The sequence below is a fragment of the Scylla paramamosain genome, chromosome 16, assembly GCF_035594125.1.
Source record: "Scylla paramamosain isolate STU-SP2022 chromosome 16, ASM3559412v1, whole genome shotgun sequence".
NCBI lineage: Eukaryota > Metazoa > Arthropoda > Malacostraca > Decapoda > Portunidae > Scylla > Scylla paramamosain.
The window spans coordinates 4,237,695-4,247,653 of record NC_087166.1 but is presented as its reverse complement, the minus strand read 5'-3'; positions in this window follow the sequence as shown (position 1 = coordinate 4,247,653).

Sequence of the window (9,959 nt, the reverse complement as noted above, 5' to 3'; positions counted from 1 at the left end):
TTATATAAAAAAGTACAGGGTTGCGCTACCAAGCTTTGCAGTTGTTAGAGGCGATATATCTTGGGATGAATTGAGAATATCGTCGTATATATGTGAGAGGAAGTGAGGGGAAGAGAAAAAAGGGGATGGCGAAGCGTCCCTTGGCGAAGTTGGATGGTGTTTCCTGCCCCATCTCCTTTTTCCTTCCCCTCCTTCCTCCATGGAGTGAAAGGCCCGCCATCAGGAGTCACATAAACTCAGCCTGGTAACTGCCGCCGCTGCCCGCCTCCCATCAACTCCGCTCCCCGTCATTAACTAGGTTTTCTCAGAGCCTGGAATTCCAGTCGTATTTCTCCTGGATCTGGGCCAAGAGAACGTGTAATGCTGTTACCCTTGGCAGACCGGCGGTGTTCCAGCCAGCGTTATTAGGTTATGTTGGAGTTATCATTGGGGATCTGCCAGCTGAGTTTGCCCAGCGAAAGTGATCTGAGAAGAGAGCGAGAAAATACTGGGGGTTTCGAAGTCACGGGCAATATTTCCACAGAGTTTTCAAGTATTGGACTGTCTTGTTGTTGGTTTATTGTTTCTTCTGCATACAGAATTAGTTTTTTTTTTCACCGGAGGAACGCATAATGGAAGTTTACAATTATAACTACGCACTTTGAACACATAATTGCTTGAGTTGTTGCCTTACAAACGTGTGTAGTAATGGGCTGGAAAGAGATAAGAATACTTTGTTATTTCAGCAAAGGACACAAGATAAACATTTTTTTTTCAATAAGTCCACACAGACGAAAACATGTAATGAATTGAGTCCAAGAAACACAGATGGAGAAGGAACCCGATAACAATAAAAGAAAACCTATACACTGGTAAACTTCCACTATATAGACGAGAGCATAAGATGAAATCCCCCACCCAAAAGTTACAACCCTTATGACAACAAAACACGCCTCACCACCACCACCACCACCACCACCACCACCACCACCACCACTAGCACTAAAACCAGGAAAGCTCAAGGTTGGACTAGAACTATCCTGCATTATCACAAGCACCACCACCAGCACCACCACCACCGACACCACCACTTCCACTACGACCATCTTACCATCACCACCACCATCTTAGCCCCACCAGCCTCCCCACCACGGCCCAAAGCATCACCAGCATCACCAAGAACAAAGACAAGTCCGCAGCAGCTACCGAAGTCGTTTCGAGAAAAGCCAGCACAATAAACAGAAATTGCGGCCTTAGCTCATTGTCCTCTCTCTCTCTCTCTCTCTCTCTCTCTCTCTCTCTCTCTCTCTCTTCAGTAACAAAGAAAAGAACCATCCGTAAAAATAAGACAGACTCCCTCAATCAGATATATTGGAAAGCCACACAAGTCCCCCCCTCCCATTTTTTCCTGTGTGTGGGTAGAAAACGGAGGCTCAGGATGGTAGAAACTTGCCATTTGCATGTAAACAAGAGCGAGAAGTGAAGTTATATCCCGCGTGACGATAAAAGATGGAGGGATATTACTTCTCTTCGGCCAATCTTGACGTGCTCTGGGAATTAAATGAGAGAGAGAGAGAGAGAGAGAGAGAGAGAGAGAGAGAGAGAGAGAGAGAGAGAGAGAGAGAGAGAGAGAGAGAGAGAGAGAGAGAGAGAGAGAGAGAGAGAGAGAGAGAGAGAGAGAATAATGAAATACAATGGACAGAGATGACAAAATAAGCAATCAAACAACAAGCAGGCATACGAACAAACAAACACACACACACACACACACACACACACACACACACACACACACACACACCAATACAAGGGTGGCTGTGTCTGCACTCGTAATGTCCAGACACTTGATTATCCTGCTAATTGGCAAGTACAAGTGGTCGCCTCGAGTCCCATTCTCTATGTCGTATTCTAGTTTTCATCGGGCACTTAAATATATATTACCTGTTCTCCTATTACAAGGTTACAAGGCAAAATCTTCATTACATGTTTATTAGAGCTTCCTTGCATGTTGGTATCATTAGACATTTGAAATAAAAATATATACATGGATAATGGAAGACACACAAGTATATCAACACGAAGAGAACAGAGTTGACATAGAAAACGCGTAACAATAGCAAGAAAATAAAAAAAATGAAGGAATGGATGGATGAAGTGATGACTAACAACATTAAAATATATTTCAAGTACAAAACAAAGAATGAAAAAAAAAATAAAACCCTAGATATTCATTATTCTTCTGAGCAATGAGTGAAAAAAAGAATCTAAATGAAGAAATATCAAAGTGGAGACGAATAAGGAAACGACGGGAGGGTCTGGCCGCCGTGCTGAGTACAAATGTAGTCGCCACAACACAAACTAAGGGAAAGCAAGCAAGATGTAGACGCCGTCAGACAGTAGCCGCCATGCTGTGTGAGGAGAGGCAGGAGACGGAGGGGAGCGCCACCATGTTGCGTGCACTAATCTACCCAGCGGCGTGTGATGGCGAACAGGGGAGCACTTCAGGCGCTGCAGACTGTGACGCTAGATTGTCTGGGCTCCATCTCTCCTTCCCTCGGTCCCCCTGCTGGCGATTCTCCTTAATTTAGTTCTCCAGTGAGACCTGTTAATGTTTCTTGTCTCCCTGCTGTTGGTGGAGTAAGTGGTAGGTGGTACGTGTGTATGTGGATTGTTTGGTACTGCCACTACGACTCCTTGTAGTTGTCATGCTTCTACCGTGGTTAATTCTGCACGTCAGGAAGTGTTCATGAGTAAGTGGTCGTGACTCATGGCGTTGGTGTGTAGTGTTAAATAGCAACGTTTGTTCTTGCTTGTTCTGTCTCTGAGGAGTTTTTTTTTCTGCTTTTTCGAAGTTGTAGAAAGTCTTCGGAACGTGCCATTGTGCCGATCGTTTTTTTTTCTTTCTTTCTTTTTCTTGTGGTTCTTGAGTGTTTGCAGTGGTCGATGTAGTGGTTTGCATCACGTACTGATGCTTCACACACGTAATTTACTGTCCACTTCTTCTCTAATGATGAAAAATTAACCAGTAAAAGATCTACAGATAATGTAAATACTCTACTGTGAGCATATGAGTACATACAACCACACTGATTTTCCTCTATAATATAAGAAATAAAAAATCCATTTCATGTATGTCTTAGCCAAAAACTGATGCCCCATGAGAGTAAATGGTTTGCTTGAGGAAGAACAGAAATACTTGGCTTTTACTTATGCTTTTCTTCTGGTTCTTGTTTTATTTTTCTGTTCTCTTGTTCTTATTTTTCTTTTTTTGTTCAAGATCTTTTCTTCCCTTCTACTCCATTTTCAGTCCAGGAGCAGCTGCCGCCTCTGGATCGCTCATTAATACCGGGATTTTCAGAATCTCAAAGGTTGAATGAACATATCCAGTGGAACGAGCGGGAGGCGCCTTGCCTTTACGATCACCGGCGTCTTTGGCAACAAGGCAGCCAACACACTCAAAATCCCCTCGTATGGGTATCTCTTTCCCCCTCGCGTGGATACAGGCATGCATAATGTTACTCCTTTTCATACATCTTTATTTTGTGCCTGGATTATGCAGGGGTTATGAAAAAGAGCTTAAATCACGCTTAGGAGAAAATTTATGCTTCCTTTCAGGCTTTTCATACCATCTTTACCCTCGAGGGGACAGTGGATGCATAATGAACTCTGGTGTAGGGTGTCCCTGTGCCGCGTCCTTACTACCTATGGGGGCAGGAAAGAGAAGGGGGCAGAGGGGGCTAGGGGGAGTGCTTTGAAAGGGCCGGTGTGGTGGCTCTTATTGTCTGGACGGCGAGTGGCAGCTCAGGGACTCCCCATTATGAGTGTTAACTTAAAAAAAAGGGGACAGTCTACAGGGACGTTACTGGATTAACTACGGGCCATTGTATTTGAGGGAACAGAGGTTCATGAAAGAGCCAATGATGGTGTGAGGCTCGGGACGCCCTATCAGAAACTCCCTTTCATACACCGCGTCAGGTTAATGGCCGACTGTGAAAGAAAACACGATTAAACGATTCTACAGACACAACAGTTTTATCGACCAAAAGAGCAATTAAAGCGTTTATGCCTGTGAGCTTATGATTACCCATGGAAGGAGGACGAGGCTGCCAAATTCCCTTATAACACCAGTCGACTCCGCCAAAATTTCTTAAAAGCTAGTAGTACGTAATGCAGTAGGGCAACATTCGCATGACTGCCTTCAATTTCAGCAGCCAACCATCTTAAGCCGCGGGAACTGACTAATAAATAAACAAATAAATAAATAAATAAATAAATAAGGTTTTGTGGTGGGTGGAACATTATTACAACACTTGGAACGCCAAGATCACGAAATGTAGTGAACCTAAACTTTATCACTTTCTTATATTTTGCCTATCATTTTTAATTGTTGAAGCTCATAACAAAAGATTACTTGTGTGTATCACGTGGTATATTGTTATAACGGTTATATATCAGTAAACGCAAACATTTTTCTTATATATATATATATATATATATATATATATATATATATATATATATATATATATATATATATATATATATATATATATATATACGTATATATATATATATATATATATATATATATATATATATATATATATATATATATATCGTATACGTATACGTATACGTATATAAATATATATATCTGTATATTATATATATATATATATATATATATATAATATATATATATATATATATATATATATATATATATATATATATATATATATATATATATATATATATATATATATAAATATATATATATATATACAAAAACTTACTCGTTTGTATATATATATATATATATATATTATATATATATATATATATATATATATATATATATTATATATATATTATATATATATATATATATATATATATATATATATATATATATATATATATATATATATATATATATATATATATATATATATATATATATATACAAAAACTTGCCCGTCTGTGATGATGGAAATCTGAACGCAGAGTGGAGAGCAGAGGGTGAGGGATCCAATTTATAAATAGTTTATATTTCAGGATCCAATAAAAACTATTATTAAATGCGAACGTGATAATTAGCAGCGTTCTCATGTGTGTTGTGTCTATCAATGATGCATAATCCATGTTCAGACTGTCCCTAGAATCTTGAAAACATCAATGAAAATCTCATTTACTTCCACAAGAACATTAAAAAAATAGCGAAACAAGGAACTGAAACATTCAGGAATGCAACCCAAACAAGTTACCTGGACTCTAGAAAACAAGTCTCACTAACATTATTGACGACGTAGTTATAAACTTTACTTATTACAGTGAGGGAAAGTAATATCAGGTTAAAGGCTGATCCTGTGTGTTTATTGGCGGCTACTGTTTGACGACTTTGTGCAATGAAACACTTATATGATGGTCTTTGTGTTCACGCTGGCAAGGATATATCAACATTTTCGTAAGCACTGCCTCCAGAAAGGGGAGCTTGAATGTACTCGTAATATCTTATTTAAAAAAAAAAGTACCAAAAATGTTAAGATCAAGTTCAAAATTGATTCCGTCGGTAAATTATTGCATCTTCTTGATGGATGGAAACAAACTAACATAATAACTTTTAAAAAAGACACGTGAACCCCCAAAACCAACCCCAATGCCGAACATTATACTGCACCACACAGAACACGGTACACCGCGCACCATCCTCACAGTATTAACTATTTTACCAATCAGAGAGGAGCTGCTCCCTTAATGCGATCAAGGCTCATGATCGTCCACGGTTTACGGGCATTCCTGCTGTTCCAAAAGGGATATTGTTGACGTAAAGTTTATCGTCCGTTATAGCTCGGCGGGTTGGTGCCTTCATCCTCCCAACTTTTGCCATGGAGGAAGAGATGTTTTTGTATTGTCTTACAGAAGATGGAGGATCCTTTGTGTGCGTTGTGGGTGGGCGGGGCGTTGTGCTCACGTTTGTTTCGAATGAACAAATATAAAGAAAAAAATAGCAATAACAGTTCCCTTTATTGACCATAACAAAAACTCTGCCCGGTGAACACTGTTATTTGAATTATATTTCATATAATTTACACTTTTCTGAATTGCGTGTAAAATTATAAATGAATAAAAGTTACGAGTTCCTTCTTTTAATCAATATTTAAAATCTTCTTTGATCAAATTTCACATGACTATCCATATATTTGTAAATCATGACCATAAATTCATAATACCGAAGGATGACGTATTGAGTTTGATAAAGTACTGAAACCATTTCATGAGACACCAGGAGTCCTTGGAGAGAAAGGCTGTACTTTAATGAAACATTTAATATAAACTCAATAGCAGTTTGTTTTACACTTCGCTGGAAAAGCCTCAGGCAAAGTGAACCATTCGTATGCAGATATATCATGAAGAGCAGACTATGGTGAGAAGTTTCTATGCAGGAATGTAACCAACGTGTTGCTCAAGGCTCGTGATGCAGGAAGGTTCCTCAGCTTGGTCTTCATTCAAGTATGTCAAAACGTCGCTCACGGAGAAAACCATTTAACAGTCGCTTTTTAGGAGCATGAAGAGTTACTGGGCGGTCATGAGATAAGGGTGCTTCTGACTTCGGGATTGAAGAGTCGCCGTCAAGGTCTGGTATTTGAATAGAAAAAAAATATAGACTTGTTCTTTTTGTCGGGTGGAGAGGGCAACTAGGAAAAGTAGAGGATGGGAAGATAAATGCAAGAAGAAAGGAACAGAGCACGGATAAAGAAAGGAAAAAAAAAGGATGAAGACAGGCAGACTAAAATCGAGAGGCAGCTGGAAGAAAAGAACCAGAAGAAAAAGAGGAAAAGGCTAAGATGAATAAGAAAGCAGCACCTATACTTGTCGGGGTCAGAATGAGTGTTTAAGTCTTATGGGTAGTTACTGTGCTGCGCCTCACACTCACTGAAGGCGTTTAAATCAGCTACTTAAGTTTGGGAAGTTGGATTTACATTCACCTCTCGAATGTTACGGTACTACTCAAGGATGGTGAGTTAAATCCAAAACACGTGGCAGCCGAATGGTTGGGCTGGTAAAAAGCTTGCATGACGCATCTTAAGCCTTGCATATTAACTGTGCTGAATCCCTTAAGCCAGCATGAAAGTCGCCTGTCACTAGCGTAAGTAAGGTAAGTCTTCATTTACTGCCACCATGGCCTTCAGAGTCCGTTTTCTTTTCCTGGGTCCACTCTGAGAAAACACCAATGGAGCCGTGTTTCGATGGTTTACCTGTCATTCTTATCACCAAACAAGATTTTTGCTTCATGGAAGCTTTTAAGAGACTAAAAATCCATAGTTTTATTCTATGGAGTTTATCTAAAACATACGAAACAATAAGTATAGTTTCATCGGTACCATTGAAAAGAAATAGTGTCCACCATTCACATATGAAGTAAAAGGAAGTGTGCACTTCCTCGTATCCTGTACAGCGGAGAGTGACGAGCTGAGGGTTTCGCAGAGCAAGGCAGCGGCTGGCGGCTGTGATCTGCCACGCGTGACTCATATCGCACACCTCGATACAGCGACTCCCCCACTGACGCGATTGCAATGACTATGACTCTACCATATGTGAATGTAGAACAACGCACGTCCCTCTCACAGAAGCTAGCAAACACACAAATCTCAAAAATGCAAGAAATCGCTTACAAGGAGCTCATAACAGGCACAGGCAGGTGAGGTGTGGAAGGTAATACATGCAAAGTGTCTTGACCAATCAGCGAGGGAAGGCCAGGGCGGTGGGCGGTCTCAGTAGGAGTAATAACTTAATTCCCGTCCCCTCCTTGCAGCACAGCCAGACATACACTTCCCCTGTAGAAGAGCTGCTGGAAGTGACCTGGTGTGCTACTGAATGAACTGTACTGTTGATCCTGATTCTCAACGTGTCTGTGTTCGTGTGTATCCCAGTGGCTGTAGGTGTGAACTGTGTCTGCCCCATTCCGAAGAAGTAATTCTGATATTTTACAACGTGAGAAAAAAAAAAGTGACCGCATTACTGTTGTTCGTTAATTGAGGTAAGTCTAATATTCACTGATCTAATTTTCGCGTTTTCATTTAACATTAACGTCATGTTCTTTAGACGGGCCATATAACCTTTAAGTTCTGTAAACATAAAATAATTTCTGAAATAAAAAATACACAGGTAAATATGGTTACCAGATATCCTTGTGAACGCAGAAGTATGGCACTGTTTTTCTTCTTCCTGCTGGGAAAACATACCCGCCAGTCCTTATTGACAAATAATGTACATATGTGAGAGATAATGAACTGTTGGTATTAAATATGAAGTGTACATGACCGCAAAACATCCAGTAGTGAAAACATCAGAACATCCCAAAAAATGTCATACACACACACACACACACACACACACACACACACACACACACACACACACACAGAGAGAGAGAGAGAGAGAGAGAGAGAGAGAGAGAGAGAGAGAGAGAGAGAGAGAGAGAGAGAGAGAGAGAGAGAGAGAGAGAGAGAGAGAGAGAGAGAGAGAGAGAGAGAGAGAGAGAGAGAGAGAGAGAGAGAGAGAGAGAGAGCGCAGGAAAAACACTGTGGCAAAATTTGTGAATATGGAGATGCTTCCTCGTCTTGGTCTCTCCGCTGGGGAATATTTATGACCTGTGGGGACGAGGAGGAGGAGGAGGAGGAGGAGGAGGAGGAGGAGGAGGAGGAGGAGGAGGAGGAGGAGGAGGAGGGTGACAGGGATGCAGAATGAGGAAGAAAGAGAAGGAATATAGAAACAGGAAAGAAGACCGAAAATTTGTTGAGAGACGTATGACACAAATTTATATCTAGAGAAATTATGCACAAAAATACGAAGATAATAATAAGAAAATGGATAATCGAATAATTGAAAAAAATAGAGAGGAAACAAAAAACGAGGAGGAAATAAGAACGAACATAATATAATAATGTGAATAAGTGAACACGGAATGAGAAATGAACGTGAAACTAAAATGAAGAAACAGAACAATATTTACAAAGCAGATTAACGAAGTAAGGGATTAAATATATGGAACACAAAAAACCTTCACATTTAAAGATCAGGTGACGAAAAGAAAAAAAAAAAAAGGCAAGATCAGGGAACAAATGAACAGGTAAAGATGGATTATGGAGAGGTGCAAAAAATGAACAAATGCAGAGCTCACAGTAGGAGAGATGTGTTGCCAGTAAGGAAAATGATAAAAGTTGATGTCAAAGTGGATTATCACAAAATAATTACACTTGGACGATGTAAAAGTGAGAAATTATAAAGTTACAAATCAAAACATACATAAAAAAAAAAACTTACTACTTTTGGTCATCCAAGTTATATATTTTTTTTCAGCATTTTACTTACGCACCTATTTACTAATCCTCTCTCTCTCTCTCTCTCTCTCTCTCTCTCTCTCTCTCTCTCTCTCTCTCTCTCTCTCTCTCTCTCTCTCTCTCCTTCTCCCCCCTCTCTCTCTCTCTCTCTCTCTCTCTCTCTCTCTCTCTCTCTCTCTCTCTCTCTCCTTCACTCTCTTTCTCCCTCCCTCCAGTGACGGGCACGCCCCTCCAAGTGATATACGAGCGTGGTCTTTCCTCCACATGTTTTTACCTCCTTCCCTCCTGTCTCCCCTTCCACTCGTGTTTCTTCCCTTTTTATATCTTTATTTTCAGTGTTTTCTTTTTCTCCGTCACAGGTCCCTCTTTTTTTCTTTCTTTTTATTGCTGTTCATCTATTTTTTTTTCATTCTTTGTCCTCCATTTCTTTATCACCATTTTCATCACAACCTTCTCCCCATCCTGCTCCTTGTCCTTCATGTCATCACTCGCCTCTCTTTTTATATAAACCTTTACTCCTCTGCTACTGTTGCTTTAGTCGTAAGTCTGTATATCGTTATCTATTTATCGACAATAACTAAATTTCACAACTCTGATTTATATGATACAGTTGAGAATCGGCCGCTTGAAAGATTA